A 20412-nucleotide genomic window follows, 5' to 3' on the forward strand; every position below is an offset into this window, starting at 1 on the left:
GGGTGAGGCTAGGAAGACAGATTTAATGGTTCTCCTCTAGGGACAAGATTTACACAGTTTCTTCTCGTTCTGTGGACAGTGAGTCATCTGATTTCCTGTTCAACCTGGGAAATAAACGAAGATGTCTTGCAGGAATGAACACTCGAGCTATGATCGTCTCAAAGTCTCCTAGCCATATTCTGTTCTACCCGCTCATCTACGCATTTTTCCATTCCTCCGTCCCTCCATGCATCTGTTCATCCAGCCACCCACCCACCAACATTTGAGTAAAAATGTATTAAGTATTCTCACCCAACCTACTTAAAGTCTACAAGCAACTGCTCAGAGGATTTGGCATGTAAAGAACAGTGGTGTAGTCACATGTAACTGTGTAGAGACCCAGGGATGGCCTCACCAGAAGCTTTTGTCACGACGAGATACGACAGAAACCATACAAGAGAATCTGGTAGCGATGAGGTACACTTACTTAAAGGTAGTAGGGTGTGAGGGGTGACGTTGAGGAGAGCTGAGCAGAGAAACTCCTTACCTCTGGTCCAGCCAGAGACCTTCAAGTCTGGTGTTCCAGACTGGTTCTTTTAGTTCCTAATTTCCGAAAATAGGGAACCAGGGAGGAGAGTGGTTTGTCAGCTCATTTTGGGGATGTGGTGAGCGGGATGATGCCTCCAACGTTGTTTTCCTGGCTTTGTCTGGAAAAGGGACTTCACAGTGTGACACAGGGTGGTGACATGGGCACGAGGCTGCATGCCCTTCTGACCCTTTACCTCAGCACTTAATTTGGGAAGTAGAATCTCCATGTTAGACACACAGAGAGTTTGTTTATCCTGTCCTCGGTCTCCTTGTCTCCGAAGGACTTTCCTGTATACACCACTAATGGTACGGGTTGAAGCCAGCCTCATCTACACAGTGAGTTCCAGGACAGCCTGGCTGGCCTCAGATTCCCAAGATCCCCCTGCCTCTGCCTCCTGAAAGCTGGGATCACAGGCATCTACCACCATCGCCCGGCAAGTCTAATTTTTAATGGTGTAGGCTGCTGAGGAGTAATAGTAAGAAATACATCATTCATTTAGGCATTGGCTGCCAGCAAACCACTAAAAAAGGAAGAATGAAGCACAAAGTAGGGTAGATGGGGTCGCCTGGGTCTCTGAGGTGTGTGACTACAAGACCAAATGACACAGGAAACTGGTGAGTACTTCAAACCAAACTGGCAGAGACCCTGTCTAAAATATCTACCCCTTAAAAAACAGTGGCCATGGGTTAGAGAGATGGCTCAGCAGTTAAGAACACTGACTGCTCGTCTAGAGGTCCTGAGTTCAATTCCCAGTAACCACATGGTGGCTCACAACCATCTTTAATGGGGATCTGATGTCCTCTTCTGGTGTGTCTGAAGACATCGACAGTGTACTCACATACATGAAATAATCTTTTTTTTTTTAAACAAAAAACAAAAACCAGTGGCCATGAGGTTTTTCACTCTCCTGGCTCTTGGTGATATGCATCATTTTGGTGTCACGAGGCTTCTCAGAAAAGGACATGTACCTTGAATCAGGCAGAGTTTAAGGGCTAAGCTTCCAAATAGGTTCTCTGAGGCTTTATGGGGAGGCAGTGTTGAGGCATGGTTCTGGAAACTACCATGAGACACTGGATGTGGATATGTGACTGGCACTTCTGTACGTGTCTCCTCTTCAGCTGGGGGTCCATTTACTGTAAGCACAGGTTACATGGGCCTCTGTGGACCCCTAAGCCCTTCCCTTGCCAGCTGTAGGCAGCAGGAGGAATTGAACTCGTGACCCAGTTAGATAACAGCCAGGGAACTTAGCCAGCTTGGCTTGCTTCTCTCAGCTAAGTTTCAGTCTCCCTAACCACTTTCTTCCCAGGCTCCTGCTGATCCCTCTACTGTTTACTGTGGCTTGCAGAAAGCCTTGGGAGTGGCGGTGCTGTGTTTGGATTCCTCCTGCCTGCCACAGAGGAGAAGCTGACTTAGTCATTGGTGATGGCTGGCTAGGGGCTCTGAGTTCACCACAGACAAGTAGACTAGTTTTCGGGCAGAGGTAGGTTCAGGGCCACAATGGCTGTGATTCTTTTTTTCTCCTCTTTTTTCTCCCCCTTAGTTAATCTTACAAAAGACAATATCTAGAAATAACAATGTGTTTTCATGTATGCTTTCATGACACATTAACAGAAAAGCGGCCCCAGAGGCTATGGGTTTGAAGGACCCAGTTCCTCTTTAAAGCTCTGAAATCATGGGTCTCTATGTAGTTTTGAACAGTTGGAATTTGACTGCTCCTCCTGTCTCTCTCCAATTCCCTGTGGGCCCTGTGAAAGATAAGCTGTTCTGGGTCAAAAGCGATGTGCTCACATGACCAGCCCACATAACAGTTAGCCGTGGAACTTACCTGACTAAACTGGCTTGGAAATGTGGAGAAACTTCACCGACCTGCCATGAACAAGTTAGCCATTCATCTTGAGCCCGGCGCCTGGCAGAGATCGTGTGCCCCGCTCTCAGGTCCCGTGCAGTTTTAAACATTATTTGTTCTCGTTTCCTTTTATTTGATGTTCTCATTTTCTTTTATTTGAGATTCCTGGGCTTAAAATAATAAGAGATTTGAACTCAAATAGAGAGTTGGCCACTAAAACAAACAACCTACTAACCTTAAAAACAACAATGGAAAACTCAGAAGGGCTTTAAGGCTATGATGCTTAAAGGGATCAGCCTTCTGTTTTTAACAGGCCTGTGCCAGGAGGGGACAGCACCATCCTGTCCTTAATGAGCTGGAGTTGTCGGTGACGACGCTAGAACTGTTGTCTGTAGAACATGGAAGGGTTGTTGAAGTCTTGGCAGCTTTCGAGACTGTATCAAATGATTTAAAGCCAAGAGGGTCATAGGTGGGGTCAAGAGAGGTCACAGGTGAAATGTTAAGGTTAGGTATTCCAGAAAAGGTCATTAGCAAACATTGTCCTGCGACTGGACACCCGGAGGAATGGACGTTTGTTGACAGCACTCTGTGCTCTTCAGTGAGCAAGCCCTCAGGAGGAGAGCAGGAGTGATGACTGGTATAAGGCGGACTCCCAGTTCGGTTGCTTTTGTCCTATTTCTCTGTGGCTCTTCTATTTCTCCTTATTGCTGCCTCACCTTGTCAGCTGCCCCTACTTCTAGTCAGGTCTTCCTGTCCAAAATGACTCTGAACTGCCTGAGGCTCAGCACTGCTATAAATGTAGCGACTGGAGCCTGCTGCCCTTCCCTGCAGATGTAGCTGGTCCCGGGGAACTTAGAATACATTCTCTCTAGGTCAGCTGTGTAGACATGGGTGGGCAGTGTTGAAATGGTGTGCCCTTGCCTTTCTGTGTGTGGTCAGAGAGAAGAGAAGAAGCAATGGAAGGAAGAGAGACTTTTGTGAGGTTATTGTTCTCGGTGAGGAGAGGGCAGAACAGTGTGCCGTCTTACAGCTTTCCCTTTTCTGTGATGGTTTAGAGGATTGCTCACTCATCATAGTGAACCTGAGAGTGTTCATTGAATGACTGCATACTGACGGCAGCTCAGAGGGATCCTGGCCGGGGCCCCGGATGCTCCTCAGCAAGCTGGAAACAGTCATGCATGTGTTCCCATGGCAGGTTCAGTGAGCACCACACCTCAGGCTTGTTATATCCCTAGAACCTACATCAAATACCCAGCCATGGCAACGTGTGCTTGTTAGCCCAGCACTTGGAAGGCGAAGAAACTGGATCCCTGTGGCTTGATAACCAGCCAGCTTAGCCTGCTTGGTGAGTTCTAGGCCATGGAGAGACCACGTGTGATGGTTTCAATAAGAATGGCTCCTACAGGATCATATGGATATGGCCTTATTGAAGGAAGTCTGCCACTGGGGGTAGGCTTTGAGGTTTCAAAAGCCCGTGTCTCTCTCCTTCTCTCTTGGCCTGTGGATCAGTATGTCATTCTCAGCTATTGCACCTGTACTCTGAGTGCTACCATGTTCCCACCACGCCCCCCACCCACTGCGATGATAATGGATTAAACTTCTGAAATGGCAAGCAAGTCCACAGTTACATGTTTTCCTTTGTAAGAGTTGCTTTGGTCACAGCTTATCTTCACAGTAATAGAACAAAGACCAAGAAACCATATTCCGAGGGGTGATGGTGGCACAAACCTTTGAGGCAGAGGCAGGTGGATTTCTGAGTTTGAGACTAGTCTGGTCTACAGAGTGAGTTCCAGGACAGCTAGAGCTACACAGAGAAACCCTGACTCAAAAAATCAAATTAAAAAACAAAACAAAACAAAACAAAAGGAACCAACCATGTTCCAAAAGGAAAAAAAATAGTGGATGATACCTGAAGTTATTTTGTAGCCTGCACATACATCCACACAAAGAGAGGCATGCACACCTGCATACGTGCACACCCACATAAATGTGAACAAGCTTATACACACGGGAAGTGTCACATGGGGAGAGAGGACACGCTTCCCTGTGCTGTGAAACGGTAGAGATTCTCACGTCTCTGCTCCAGGCATCAGAATACCTGCTTCCTTTTTCCTGACCACCCAGACACTTCCCCACATCCCTTCTCCAGAAGTCCTTTCTCACTTCCCTTGTCTCCTCTCAGTGTGAGAGAAGACATGGTGGGATGGTGATCGAAATAAGATCATCAGACAATCCACCTAGTGCTTGGACTCAAGCTTTCAAAGCTGTCTGAATTCTAACGTGCATCTGCTTCCACACTGAAGCCGGACACCTATTTATCACCTTATAGACTGCTGCGTGTGAACCGATGTCCTCTCTGTCGGAGCCTTATGCTATCATGCAGGACCCAGTGGTGATCCCAACAGGAATTGGCAGAGAAGGTTGTATGTAAACTTGACACAGACCTCCAGCCACACAAATGCTTCTTGCGGTGTGCCTGATACAAGCTGACTTCCATAGGAAAGGTGGCAGAGTGTATTTATAAAGGGAACTGTCTTAGTACACGTACAGGGCTTGAAAAAGTCACTTTTTTTTTTTTTATCTCTTAAACTTTGTGACATATCTGTCAATGTTACAGCATTATCCTTTACTTATACCTGTCCCCTCCCAGCCCCGACACCACACAGGTTATCTTTTTTCTTATGCTCACCCTTCTGCTTTTATGTTATGCATATACCACACACATGCAGGCCCCCACTCCCTACCTACCTCACACATTTAGATTTTACATATGAGAGGGAGCAAGAAATGCGCGTCTTTCTGAGCCTGCTTTATTTTGCTTAGCATGATCTCCAGCTTCATTTTCCTTGCAGTGGCTCAGCCTCCTTTTTATTTATGGCTGAGTACAACTCCTCTGCATGCATGCACCGCCTTACTTCCTCTGTTTATCGGTTGATGAATGTGGAGGCTGGTACTGTGACTTGGCTGCTGTGATTACTGCAGTTGTGAACGTGGCTGTGCAGGTGTCTCTGTGGTATAATGTGGCATGACGACTTAGACTCCTTCAGATGTCCCCAGGAGTGACCTAGAAGCTTTTAAAAATTATGCGGTGTTGCTGTGTGTGCATGTGTGTGCGTGCATGCCAATGTGCCGTGTCAAATGTGCGGAGGTCAGAGGACAGCTTGCAGAAATTGTCCTCTTCCATCCTGTGGATGTGGCGGATCAAACTTTGCAACAAGTGCCTTTATCCGCCGAGGCCTCTTGCTGGAACAGTTGGTTTTTTTTGTTTTTTTGTTTTTTTGGTTTTTTTTTGAGCAGCCTCCATCCTGATTTTCAATATAGCCTCACAGGTTTACACTCCCTAACTAGTCCTTCAACCCCGTCAGAAATATAAGAACAACCAACACTATCTGAAAATAGAGGAAGCCTAACACAGCTTCCAGAACTGAGACAAATTGGAAAGACAGTTGCCTGTTTATACAGCCCCAGTATGTCAGGAAGTTGGAACATAGTCTTCAGCCTTTTTGGCCCAGGATATTCTGACAGATTTCTAAAAACAGGAATTATTAAGAACTAACTTATTCTGTCTTAGCAGAACTAAGCTATCCTAACCTGTAACTTGTGTCCTCTCAAGAGTGGTACAGGTCTGCAGGAGAAGAAAAGGCAATTTCTGCCCAGGGGTCACCTAGCCACAAGTACAGTCTGCCCTGGAGGTAGAGATGCTCGAATGAGGAGCTATTAAGAACAGGTTAAAGGACCAATGGAGCTGAGGGGTTTGCAGCCCCTTAGGACGAACAACAATATGAACTAACTAGTATCCTCAGAGCTCCCAGGGTCTCAACCACCAACCAAGGACTGCACATGGAGGGGTCTGATGGTTCTGGCAGCATGTGTATAGTAGAGGATTGCAAATTCGATCATCAATAGGGAGTGTAGGCAGCGAATCAGGATTCCTCTTTGCCTACATCCTCACTAGCATTTGTGGCTACTTGTTTTTGGTGATAGCCGTTCTGACTGGGATGAGATGGAATCTTAATGTGGTTTCCATTTGACAGCCAAGGATGTTGAACACATTCTCAAGTCTTTCTCGGCCATTGGTATGTACACTTTTGGAAACTGTCTGTCTAGCTCATTTGCCTATTTGTTCCTTGCTCTGTTTTATATTTTAGTTTCTAGTTTCTGAGTTCGTTACAGATTCTAGGCGATTGTCCCCTGTCGGTTTAAGAACTGGTGAAGATTCTCTCCCTTTCTGTGAACTGTCTCTTCTGCTCCCTTTGTTGACTGTACTCTATTTTAAAGAACATCATCCTGGGGGCACAGCCTGGCTCTCCCAGACCCTCACACTTTTCCTTTTGGTGATTAAGGTGCTGAATTAGCTGCGGTTTACATCCCTGCTACCTCAAAAGGATCTTGTCTACCTACCATCTATAAATACTTGTACTGTGTCCCAGTTTTATATTATAGCTATAAAATTAGCTTCAGGCTGTGTTGCTGTACACAACAGCCGCTACTTGTTTGTCGCTACTGAGTGCTGTACTGGGCTGTGCTGGGAGTGCCAAGTGTTCACTGGATTCAAGCAACAGAGGGGGCTAGGGGGATGGGGAATGCCGGGTATGACATGAGGTTGAGGCAGATGGGTCTCTGTGAGTTTTAGCTTACCTAGCGCTACATAGTGAGACCCTGTCTAGAAAAATAAATAAATAAAAATAGAAAGAAATATCATAATGTCTAAATGTGTAAGTGATGGTATTTTAAAGTACTGGAGTAAAATGAGTTATGGAAGTTAATTTGGCCTGTCTTACTTGCTTTACTGAAGTGGGGGCTACCGAGTTTTAAACTGCACAGACTGTCTGTGCATGTGGCTCATTGTGTATTTCTGTCAGGCTGCTCTGTCCTGAAGCCATTGCATTTATAGATGTTTGTCTTAAAACTTATGTGTATGTGTGTCCTGGTGATGAAGGCTGCATAGCTGTCCTCCATTTTTTCTACAATAAAATATGGTTAGGCAAGTTTTCCAAATAGATAATTGACACTATTGAGGACTTGTGTAGGTTAATGTAGATACTGAATTAACATCACAGTAAGAGGGAAGTTTTAGGGGTTTTGTTGTGTGAAATTTAATTGCATGTGTTTAAGAGAATCAGAACTTGAACAAGTACAAAGTTCAATTCCACTTTACCCAGAGCCACTAACATGACTGTTTTGAGTCATGAGATAGTGATCATCCTATCATCCATCCATCCATCCACCTATCTATGTATCTATGTATCTTATCTATCTCTATCTCTATCTATCTATCTATCTATCTATCTATCTATCTATCTATCTATCTATCTATCTATGTATATAGGTATGTATATATGTATGTATGTAATCTATCTATCCATCCATGTATTTATTATGTAATCTATCTATCTATCTATCTATCTATCTATCTATCTATCTATCTATGTAATCTATCATCCACCTATCCATGCATGTATGTATGTAATCTGTCTTTCAGCTACCTACCTATCTATCTGTCTGTCTATCTATCTACATATGTATCTATGTATATCTATATACATATGTATCTATCATCTACCTATCCATGTTTGTATGTATGTATATAATCTATCTATCTATCTATCTATCTATCTATCTATCTATCTATCTATCTACATATGAAATCTATTATCTATCCATGTATGTGTGTATGTATGTATGTAATCTGCCTTTCATCTACCTGTCTGTCTGTCTGTCTGTCTGTCTATCTATCTATCTATCTATCTATCTATCTATCTATCTATCTATCTAAGACAGGGCCACATGAAGCCGAGGATGATCTTGAACTCCCTACCCTCCTGCCTCTACTACTCTGAACTGCTAAGATGACCACTGAACTCTGTTTATATGCTGCTGTGGCTTGGTGGATAGTAGGCAAGCACTCTGCACACTGACCTTCATCCCAACACTGATGTCCGACATTCTAAATATGATTCCAGAGCCCCTGACACATGGCTTTCTGCTGTTTCTGTGTCTGTTTCCTTATAATATTTTAAGGTGATGATGATAGTGATGTAAAATAATAAAAACTAGTGACTCAGCCTGTCAATCAAACATTAATACTAAGGGTTTGGGGTTCCAAGGTCTGAGACTGAATTACTCACTCTGCCAGCACTAGAGTTTACTGAGGTGAAAAGGTGGGGTTCCTGCCTCTGTGTTTCATGTTTTTCATCCATGGTACAGCTGGAAACCCTCTCCTTTACTCGAACTACATGATTTGGAAGTTCTTGTACTGCTCATGGCTCTGGAAGTCACTGCATTCAGCATAGTGGCTTAAACATGAACTCCTAAGCAAGAAGGGCTTCTCTGACACACTAACAAGAGTGGAAAGCTAGGCCCTCCTCTGTCTCCTTGGCTTGGTTAAGTCTTCCTTCCGATGCCTGGCTTTCTAACTTCAGCTATTTTCAGCAGAACAATACTAGGATTTGTCCTGTGAATAATAAATGCTGTTCCTGAATGATTACCTCACAGCAGGCATTACATCACCATTACCTCACAGCGGGATGATTATGTCACCATCACCTCATAGCAGGTATTACATCATCATCACCTCACAGCAGATGATTACATCACTATTACCTCACAGCAGGTATTACATCACCATCACCTCACAGCAGGTATTACATCACCATTACCTCACAGCATGTATTACATCACCATCACCTCACAGCAGGTATTACATCACCATTACCTCACAGCAGAGATTACATCACCATTGCCTCACAGCAGATGATTACATCACTATTATCTCACAGTAGGTGATTGCATCACCATGACCTCACAGCAGGTATTACGTCACCATGACCTCACAGCAGGTGATTACATCACCATCACCTCAGAGCAGGTATTACACCCCCACCTGCTTGAGAAGTGAAGCCTTTTTTCTCTGCTCTTTGACAGTTGAGAACAGCAATAGCAGGGAGGCGGGAACAGCCCCATGTGGCACCCTACTGTTTACAAGGTCTTTGTGTAGGTGATGTCAGGACCCTCAGACTTTACAAGGGCCACCACCCCGTGCAGGCCTAGGACACTAGAACCTTTGGCTCTAGAAGTGTTAGAACTTTTGTGTAGGCCTGGGAAGCTGAGACTTCTGGCCAGTGCCAACAGCTGATGTTACAGCCTCCTGGTGGGCTTCGGTATTAGGAGTGCTCAGCTGTTGATAGTGGCCAGTGTTACAGCTCCCGGGCACAGAGTCTTGTCCCTCAAAACTTGATAGTTTTCTGAGACTGTCCCAGTAGCCAGACCCTGCAGTTTCTGTCCACCAGATCTTTACAGATGTTTGTCCTTCCCAGCCTCAGCTGTCTAAAAGTCTTCTTCTGCTCCTGCTGTAGCTGCTTTCATCAGCTGTCAGTCAGGAACCAACTTCACCACTGAGAAGCTTGGTCTGCCAGCTGCTCACCTGCTGTCACCACTGCCTGCTTCCCTGTCGCCGCTACCTTTGCTGATGCGTGCCCTTTTCTCTAACTAGTTCAGCCAATACGGGGGTGGGGGTGGGGGAAGGACTACGGAAGACCAGTCTTTTATTGAACCTGATGCTGCAACGCCAGGGAGGCAACTCACTCACCACAGAATCCACAAGCTGCTAGGACCAATCATAGCACAGCTCACATGCAAATGAAGGCTTCAGTTTGCACCAATCACAGCCTTGCCTCTAGTTTCTGCCACAGTTCCCTTTGCTGGGATGGGGAGGCGGGGAAGGGAGAGAGGAAATGCTCCCTCTCAGGTCTAGGTAGAAATGGCTGCAGGTTCACCCAGGCCTGTGTTAGAAAAATGTGTGATATAAACTGAAACAGGCCTGACTGAGCCTATACCTTCAGGAGATGAACACTCAGCTGTGATTGTTGTGCAGTTTTCTTAGACATCGCAGAGAGTTCAGAATGGCTTTTGCTGGCAAAAGGTCAGTCTAGCCGGCTATTTGATGCACAGTTATTTTGTCTGAGGTCGCCAGGGCAGCAGGGAGACTGCAACAGCTCACAACTAGGGTGTCAGGTTGACTCATTTGTTTGCAGTAAGAACTTAATGAATTATCACAAGTGCTTAAAATGATTTTGATATATTTTGACTGAGGTCAGCTCCTTGCCAAGGCTCCAGGGGAAGGAGAGCACCCTTCTATGCCACAGTTTGTCACAGTGACAGGAAGCAGGCTAACAGGCATCTTATGCGTATGCTCACTTAAACATTGTGTATGCTAATCCCTGTTAGGTTGTCTGTTGCTACAAAATCCTAGCCATTTCCGTTTGGCTTGTGGTGGCTTCTGTATCTGAACACTTGGTTGATGATGTTGCTCCAGGAGGTCATGAACCTTTAGGAGGTGAAGCTTTGCTGGAAGAAGTCCATCCCTGGGAGTGGGCTTGAGGGTTTGCAGCCCCATCCCTCTCTGCGGGTTCTTTGCTTCTTGGTTGCTCTGAAGATGTGGTCTCTCAGCTCCCTGCTCCGGCTGCCTGCTGCTGTCCCTTCCCCCACCCCATCCCCCAAACTTCCCTGTTTCTCTCTCTCTCTCTCTCTCTCTCTCTCTCTCTCTCTCTCTCTCTCTCTCTCTCTCTCTCTCTCTCTCTCTCTCTCTCTCTCTAACTGTAAACAAAACGAACTCTTTGTAAGCTGCTATTGGTCATGGTGTTTTATCATGGCAACAGGAAAGGATCTCATACAGGGGCTGGTCGAGATCCTTGGAAGCTGTGGTAGTTTCTTCCCAGGCCCTGCCACAGCTGGTCAACCCAAGTCTCCCAGAAGTCATCTATCTTTTCTTGGGCCGCGCCACTCTAGGAAGGTCCCTGAGCTCGCTCAGCCTCCCTGTTTTAGAGGTTGTCACAAACTTAATACACACCCATTGCTTTTGTTTTTCCTTACTCTTTAGCTTAAGATATTTGTGCTTGCAGGCACCCACTTCCTCAGAGTAGGAATATTGTCAAAGCGTCCGGTCTCCTGGCTGCAGAATCTACAGTTACCTCATGGCTCTCCCCATTAGCCTCATGTGTGTGTTGTGTAGAGATCAGATCCCTGGGGTGAGGTCAGTCCTCCTGGCAGACTTCCAGAGAGTTCTGCTTGCAAGGAGCAAGTGCCCAGGCTTTCAGGGAGCTCTGGTTTCTCTTTCACTGATCTTCTTTCACATTTATCAGAGTGGCTCTCACTTCAGTAACTCCAGCAGGGGTGCTGTGTGCCAGGCTTGCCTCACCTGGCCTGAAGTGACCTCCTCAGCTCCTGCCTGCCCCCTTACTACCCGTGTAGACGTCCTCTGTGGGGTGACTCCTACCTGACTCACAGATCTGCAGACAACCCAGGAAAGGACCTGGCCAGGAGCTCTGGGAAGGATTTCTCTTGGCCGTGCAGACAGCCAGTGAGCTCCTGCAGACCTGAGCCCGTGGCCCCAGTGGTCAGAGCAGGTCAACACAACAGAAGCTTTTCTTGTGGGTGCCTGAGTCTGCAGGATTGCATTGACTCAAACATGGCTGAAACACACCAACCGTGGGCTGTGCTGACAGCCATGCAAGGCTAGGTGTACTTGAGTGTCTTCAAGTTACCCGTGCCCAGACTCTTTACCACCATGCACCTGACCTTTACAGGGCAATGATGAAACTAATTGTCCTCCCTGGGACTCTCTGTCCCAAGCCTAGCTGTAAGAAGAGCACAAAGGCAAACTCTTTCTACCTAAAAGAGAGGGAACAATGAAAATTGACGCCTTTGTTAGGTCTGCCTATGTTTTTCCAGAGTAGAGCGGGGTACACACTAGGGGTTCCCATGATTTCTGTAAGCCCGAACTTGCTTGTGTGTGTGTGTGTGTGTGTGTGTGTGTGTGTGTGTGTGTCCATCTGTCCCTATACTTGTGTGCCAGAGGAGAACGTCACATGCCTTAGTCCTCTGAGGCAGGATCACTTTCTGCCCTAGTCCCCTGAGGCAGGATCTATGACTGAATCTGGAACTCACTGTTTTTCCAGTAGGCTCGCTGCCCAGAAGGCCTCCATGGACAACTCGCACCAAGCTGTTCAAACGCTGGAGCTACAGGCACCTGCAGTCAGGCTGTCTTTTATGTGAGTGCTGAGAGTCTGAGCTCAGGCCCTCATGCTTGCACAGTCGTCTCACTCACCAAGCCCTTCCACAGCTCTTCAGGCTGCATCTTAATCTGCCTTCTCAGCCCGGTGCTTGCAGCCGACAGCTGACGTTTGGTTCTGGCTCCCTCTTTTCCCCCAGCTGGTGGCTCTCCATCTTGAATCTTGGACTATAAAGAAAGCTGACTTTTTTCCTCCTTCTGTTGGAATAAGGAACTTCAGCTGAGCTCCTGACAGGTTTCCGCTCTCTTCCTGCAGACACATGAACCGTGCTCCCTTTTTCTCACTTTCCCCCTGAGAGCACCCCGCTGAGTTCAGAGCAGATTATACCTTCTGGCCTGGTTAACTTTGTCCCAGTAGCTGAAGGAGATAGAGTCACCATGATCAAATAATAGGAAGGGCTCAAGGGATTAACACTGTGAAGTCAGAATAGTCAAACAGACCAGATCCTGGTGGCTGGAATGTTATCTTGAAGCAGGAAGCCCCAGTCTCTGTCCATGTGATATGGTCAGGTCCGCTGAATGATGGCGGGATGACGGTCATCTGCAGGTGCACTTTTCTCTTTTTCTTTTTTGCATTTTATTTTAGTTTACTTTGATTTGAAGCAACTTTTATTTTTTTTAAATTGTTTTATTTATTTACATTCCAAATGTTGCCTCCTTTTTTTTTTTTTTTTTTAAAGATTTACTTATTTATTTTATGTGTATGAGTGCACTGTAGCTGTGCAGATGGCCATGAGCCATCATGTGGCTGCTGGGAATTGAATTGAGTGCGTCCCTGCTTGCTCCGGCTCCGCTGCTCGCTCCAGCATAATACACTGTAGCTGTCTTCAGACGCACCAGAAGAGGGCGTCAGATCTCATTACTGGTGGTTATGAGCCACCATGTGGCTGCTGGGATCCGAACTCAGGACCTTCGGAAGAGCTCTTACCAGCTGAGCCATCTCCCCAGTCTCCCCCCTGCCCCGTCTCCCTTCTAAGAGTTCTTCATCCCATCCTTCCTCCCCTTTGCCTCTGAGAGGGTGCTCCCCCAACTCCCCACCTCCACCTCACCCCCCCATTATTCCCCTTCTGTGGGTCATCAAGTCTCTACCAGATTAGTGCAGGTGCACTTTCTTTCTTTACAGGACATTTTGTTTTTCATAAAACTAGACTTGGTGGGCAGTGTGATTCTAATGTGGAGCTTACTGTATCTGGAGAAGATGTGTGGAGTGTTGCTTGCTTATCAGGTCCACTGGAGACCCTGTTTGGATTGTGTTAAGTGATATTTTGCAACAACCTTTTGTTCCTTCTCTTTTGGCTTTAAAGAAAAACCAGCAGATGAGCAGTTACAGCTCCAGGCCTGTTTTGTGGTGTGAGCTCTGAGGTTTGATGCCGTGCACAGTGAGCAAAGGTCCCACCACAGCTTCCAGCTTCGTAAGAGACCTGCTGTCTGTACATCCAGTCTTTGAGCACTTAGAAGTTCTCTTGGCTTGAAGTGTCTTGGATATCCCCTTGGGTCTTACATTTCTGAACTGTCACGACCTTATCTGAGCCAGTATTGTTTACTTAGGCCATGAGTACCCAAGGCAGAGGAGTATAGCCTGGAGCAAAATAGCAGTGTGAGCTGCACAGACATGGTGGTGCGCACCTGTTGTAAGCCTGCTAGGTATGGCGGTACACACTTGTGGTCCTAGGGCTTGAGAGATTGTGAGTGCGGGGTCATCCTGGGCTACATGGTGAGGCCCTATTTGAAAAAAAAAATGAATTGAATGAAACCAAACCTTCAAACCAAACAACAAGAACAAGAAAAAAAATAGTGTATGCCATCAGTTCCCCGTCCAGCTAATGTGCAGAAAGGCCACCCAGGACACACACTTCTCCCTGCCACCAGCCGCTTAAACTTCATGGTCCGCTGTTACTCTGAGGGCTTAAGAGTTGGTCTGGTTGGACCTGTTGTGACAAGCCTGGAGACAGCAAAATCGTAAGTTTAAGGCCAACCAGGTCAACATAGAAAGACCCCCGTATCACACCAGAAATAAAAACAGGGCTCGGTGATAGCTCAAGGATAATGAGCAAAGGCCTAGCTTCCATCCACAGTTACTACCAATAAACTCCCCCTCAAAACCAAAACCAAATTGGTCTGTACCACAGCTGGCCAGCATCCAGCACATTTCTGTTTCTATTCTCTTTACCGTAGTCTGTTCTCAGATGCCACCAGAAATACCTAGCGCAACTGACTGAACAATCAGTCAGCAGAGAATGGCTGCAGACACTGCGTTATGGTGAGGGCCATGTCAGTTGGGACTCGTGGATTTATTTACCTTTCACCAGGGCAACCCTTAGGCCAGTAGCCCAAATGAGGCAATGACCTCCTCTCCAAGGGCACATACAGCCCAGCACTGCTCTCGGATGCATCAGAGCCCCAGAAGGATCTACACTAGGCCTGGTATCTCCCACACCCATCTTTCTGTTCAGCTCCGTCCACGGAGGGGCTTGACCACAAGCATACCTGTTAGGGATGGCCTCAGATGTGTTTCCATGTTCAACCCTAAAGCCTGCAGTGGGTGTAGTACAGTCTCACTTCCAAAAAGCTGATGGTGTCACTGGAAGAGAGGACCTGGTAACCTCCAGAATGCTGCACTTGTATATTCCAAGTCTAAAATCCCGTAAGTTTTTTTTTGTTTGTTTGTTTTGTTTTGTTATGTTTTGTTGTTTTGAGACAGGGTTTCTCTGTGTAGCCCTGGCTGTCCTGGAACTCATTCTGTAGACCAGGCTGGCCTCGAACTCAGAAATCCGCCTGCCTCTGCCTCCCAAGTGCTGGGATTAAAGGCGTGCACCACCATCACCTGGCTAACCCATACGTTTTTGAGGGTTTTGTTTTGAGGGATAACAACAGTCTCACGCTCTGTCCTGTGACAAGGGCCAGGTCCTACCCTGCACACAGCAGCCTATCAGGTTGGCTTATCAGATTTCCCTAAACTTTCTCCGGGTCTTCTTACGAACTCTAGACTTGTTCTTCCAGGGGGATCTAGAAACGTTCTTAGGTTTCCATGGAAGACAAGGGACAGATGATCAGGAGTCCAGGCCCTGTGTAGGCTACAATGAGAGGTTGGCTTCAGAAACCCGCATAGAACAGCAGTTCTAAGGAGGCTGTTGGGCCACCCACCAGTTTCTTTGATTCCTTGGAGGCCCAGGGTGTTCTGGATGTTCTGCAGTGTGATCCTGTCCTTAGGGTGTAGATGCTCCCAGGAACCTACATCTCCCCTGCTCCCCTCCACCCACTGTGTAATTTGCATGCCTCCCCACCCCCGGGCAATCTGTTTTCCATGTTTCTCCTGACCTTGGCCTTCTTGGGGTTCCCTGGGTAACAGGATGCTGTTTATCCGCTTGGGAAGCTGTGTCTCCCTGTGTCCTGGCAACCTGAGCTGCTGCTTGCTCATAAGGAACCCCTTGCTTTCCAGGTCATTTTCCTGAGTCCCAGAACAGTTCACATCGTTTTTGTTTTGTTTTGTTTTGTTTTACAATAAGAATTTTAAAACTTTAAAGCTTTTCATCTTGCTGATGTGTCGTCTGACTGCTTTTCACTGTAGCTTCTTAATGGGGAGGCAGAGAGTGGCTCCCAGTGTGGACTTTGTCATGAAGGTGTTCCAAGGGAATGAGTACCACCTGGGGCGACACTAATGGATTCCCACAAAGGCTGCCCACACGTTCATTGCGGGTGTGCTATAAAATCAAAAGTAAAAGCAGTATTCTCTCCTAGTCGCCGTTTTGAATCTGTACATCCTGTACAGGCTGAAAGCATGTTCTTGGGGAGCGGTTTGAGACAGCGCGACATTGTTAGACCAATGTCTCTTTTCTACGCTTAGTCCGGCAGACCAGTGTGTCTTTTCTATGCTTAGTATGGCATCTTTTTTTTTTTTTTCACATTTCCTTCTCCTTTCCCACTTTCCCCTTTCCTGTCCTTCCCACACTTCTTCCTTCTCCCTTTCCCATCCCTTCACCCCTACCTCTCCCTACATGACAAAGACCCTCTTACTGCCCAGGCACAGCCACAGCCCATGTGACACTTTTCTGGTAGTGGAACCTGTCTTACCTTTCGTTCTCGTGAGCAGAGTTGTCCGCATGTGACTACGTTTGAACATTAGACCTGTTGGGGCTGTTCATTTTCAGTGTTGGGTGAACGACGACGTAGAACCTACCATACACAGCACCCTTCTTTCACAGGCAGGTGTGCCGTGTGTACCTGGGGTTGAACTCTGCGTTTCCAATGCACGCCACGTATTCATCGCTCACAGTGCTCTTCCTTTTCTTTCTGATTCTAGAATGCTCACATAGGCACAGTGAAGAATGCTGGGATGGGACCCCATAGGAGACATGGAATTCATTTGTTTCACATGCACCACACACGTGACCAGAAGATACTTTATGCCATATTCTTAACAATTTTGAGCATGAAACAAGGTTTTGTAGTGTGGAGTTCATCACAGGAAATGCTCAGGATTTTGGATTTTGAATATTTTGAATATTCTGATTAGGGATGCCCAACTTGTAGAGTGATTTCTCAGCAGTTAAACAAACATGGGTTACTTTTTGTTGCAGGGCAACCTCAGAGCATCTCCAAATTTTGGGTTTAATTAACTAAGACATTGAGTTTTCAGAAGAAGGGGGAGGGGCAGGGGTAGGGGTAGGGGTAGGGGGAGGAATAAATGATCTTAACTAACCAGAGTTATCCACAAAGCCTTTAGAGTGCATTCTCCTCTCAGAGATGTTCCCTGGAAAGGTCTGTCCCCCAGTGGGGTGTCAGCCTGGTGCAGTACATAGACATTACCGCAGCCACTGAGCTTGGTGAATGGGCTTTGGGACTAGAACACAAAAAAATATTGTTTTGTGTCTCTGTGTATATATGTGTATATATCTGTGTGTATGTTCAAGCATGTGTATGTGTGTGTGAGCGTTTGTGCATGCACATGCACAGCATGTGCATTAATGTGTGCACATGTTTGTATGTATGGGCCAGAGGTCGATATCAGGCATCTTCCACTTTATTATTTGAGGCAGGGTCTCTCTGTGACTGGCTAAGCTGGCTAGCCAGCAGGCTCTGGGGAGTCTCCTCTCTTTCCTGTCTTTAGTGCAGTATTGGTGGCCATCTTGTTTAACTTTTTGTTTTTAACACAGGGGCTGGGAATATGAAACCAGGTCCCCATGCTAGCACAGCAAGCACTGGGGACCAACCTGGAATCCTGCACTTGTTAGGCAGGTGCCCTGTGCATGAGTCACCGCAGCAGCCTTTCATCTCTGGAACTCTTTAAAGTATGGATATATCTCAGTACTATATGTCTGTCCACCAGAGAGTTCATGTCCATTACTTGCATTAACTGAAATCAATCAATTGACCGGTTATTGATTGAAATTAATTAATTAATTAGTTAGTCAATTGAGAGGTTTTGTGTTAAATGAACTAGTTGTCCATTTCCAATGCTGTAGTACACTCCATTTTCAGGGAAATTTGTGCCTATTAATTAGTGGCAGGCACTGGGCTGCTACTCCCTAGGAAATGCAACTCTAGGTTCTTATGAGCCTGTTCACAACATTTCTCCAAGCATGCTGCATAAGCCTTTTAAAGTGCGTTTCCATTTATAGGCACCTCATTTAATGCGTAGTGTTGCTTTACTGACATGGAACACACAGTAACAGCTCCTTTCCCTGAGTGATGCTTTAACTGGTATGCCTGTTTTCTCTGTGAGGCACATTAATCTTCTTGGCTTAATAAACAATGCAGGAGACCATCTAAAATGGCGAAGTGCCACAGAAAGCTAAAAATATGCAATGATGCCTCATCCCCAAACAAACCACACCAAAACCTGGTGCAGAGTAGAGGACGGAGGGGCCGTTGACTGTCAGTGTGAGAGCTCAGCTAGGCAGGAGGGAACCATAACATCAGTTTGAAGGTCCTCAGCTAGGGTGTGCTTTGTAGCAACTCAACATTTTGTCTGTGTGTGTATGTGTGTGTGTGTGTGTGTGTGTGTGTGTGTGTGTGCATCAAAGTGTTGCGGGGTGGCTGGAAAGATGGCTCAGCAGCTGGCAACATTTTTTTGCTCTTGTAGGAGATGCAGATTTGGTTCCTAGCATCCACATGGTGACTCAAAACTGTAACGTCGGTTCCAGGGATCTGATGCCTTCTTCTGTTCTCCATGGGTACCTCATGCATGTCAGGCAAACACTCATGCACACAAAGTAAAATAAGTAAACCTTTCGTTACACAGTGCCACAAATATTGACCAGGAAGTTACGAGTAACAGTTAGCAAGAGACTTCTCAGTACAGAGTCCACACCACTCGCTGTCTCATGACAATTCAGTATCTTGGATCCGTATTGTTCCCAAGACAGAAGCTGCACCACTTCATATCTAAGCTTTTGCTGGGCTGGCAGCAATCGCTAGTGCCCTTTCAATTCTGAGTCTCATCTCTGAGTTGGATCGTTGTTGTTATGCTGGGACTCTCAAAATTAGAAGTATTTTCATGAAAACCTTTTGCCTTTGTTGTTGGTAGTTGGGATGCTAGGGAAGAATTATCTTCAAAGTCCAAATTTGGGATAGAAAGCAGGTGCCAAGAAAGCCATGGTAAGTTGCCAAGGAAGTAAAGGACCCTAGCAGCCATTAGCCAGTAACCTAGTGTGCATTAAGCCTCTGCTGCAGTTGCCTGGGATGAGTTGGGATATGGTGTCTACATGGGAATGACCCACCGGCTCGGGTGTGTGACCTCTTCTTTCCCTGGTGGTGGAGCTGTCAGGAGGTTAGGAGGCACAGCCCTTGTTGAAGGAAGTGTGTCATCAGGCATGGGCTACAGTGCTCGTAGATTCATTCTACTTCCAGTTTGCTTGCCCTGCTTTGTGCTTCAGCTGCTGTGCCTCCCCACCAAGTGGCTTTGGGTGGTGGTATCTCATCACGCCAACCATAAGGTAATGAGGATGGAAAGCTCCTTACTTCAGGAGTCCATTTCTTAGTGTGCTGGCTGCCTGAGGAGATGGGGGGTGGGGTGGGGAGGCAGTGGGTGTGGTGCAGAGCACATAGCTGCCAGCACTGTGTGCATCCTGTGGTCCTCAGCTCCCGGGACTGCAGCCTGTGGTTTTTCTATTGTTGCAGCAACACACCCTGGGCAGGGACAGTGAGAAAGGGTGGAGAGATGATGTCAGGAAGGATGGAGCCAGCAGCCACATTCAGCAATACAGCTTCCTGTGGGTGTTTTCTTCTTTCTTTTGGTCCTGTTATCCCACTCTGCTGTCATCCCCTAAGGGGGACATCGGTGGGAAGTAATATTTTGAGGGTAATATCACATCATGTTGAGATAAAAGCAAGCAGTATGCTGAAATAATTTCAGCTTTTGCAGATTAGTAATAGCTGTCACTGAAGACTTCTTATGCAATCGTCAGGACTACATCTGTTAGAGCTTCATAAGCAACTTATCCTTGCTATAATTTGGGTATTCCGGTGGCCCATACACGAAAGGTGCGGGAACCTCTAAGTGGTGGGACCCCATGACAGGTGTTTATGTCATGGGGTGTGTCTTAGTTAGGGTTTTACTGCTGTGAACAGACACCATGACCAATGCAAGTCTTATAAAGGACAACAATAATTGGGGCTGGCTTACAGGTTCAGAGGTTCAGTCCATTATCATCAAGGCAGGAACATGGCAGCATCCAGGCAGGCATGGTGCAGGCAGAGCTGAGAGTTCTACATCTTCATCTGGAGGCTGCTAGGAAAATACTGACTTCCCAGCAGCTAGGATGAGGGTCTTAAAGCCCACACCCACATCGACACTCACCTACTCAAACAGAGCTACACCTCCTAATAGTGCCACTCCCTGGGCCAAGCATATGCAAACCATCACAGGGTGCATGCTCTAACCACCACAGGGTGCATGCTCTAACCACCACAGGGTGCATGCTCTAACCA

At 46.6% G+C, this 20412-nt stretch overlaps 1 protein-coding gene and 1 long non-coding RNA gene across 4 annotated transcripts in view; one reads left to right on the plus strand and one right to left on the minus strand.

The window, feature by feature from the left end:
- The window catches only part of Dapk1 (death associated protein kinase 1), a 164993-nt gene that overhangs the window by 76473 nt on the left and 68108 nt on the right, over window positions 1–20412 (plus strand). The window lies entirely within an intron of this gene.
- On the minus strand, window positions 4–16750 carry LOC116082388. The gene is made up of 3 exons (XR_004115274.1): window positions 16555–16750; window positions 2394–2584; window positions 4–104 (listed from the first exon to the last, which is right to left on the minus strand). It is a non-coding gene; the product is annotated as an uncharacterized LOC116082388 (long non-coding RNA).

Source organism: Mastomys coucha, unplaced genomic scaffold, assembly GCF_008632895.1.
Source record: "Mastomys coucha isolate ucsf_1 unplaced genomic scaffold, UCSF_Mcou_1 pScaffold7, whole genome shotgun sequence".
Lineage (NCBI taxonomy): Eukaryota > Metazoa > Chordata > Mammalia > Rodentia > Muridae > Mastomys > Mastomys coucha.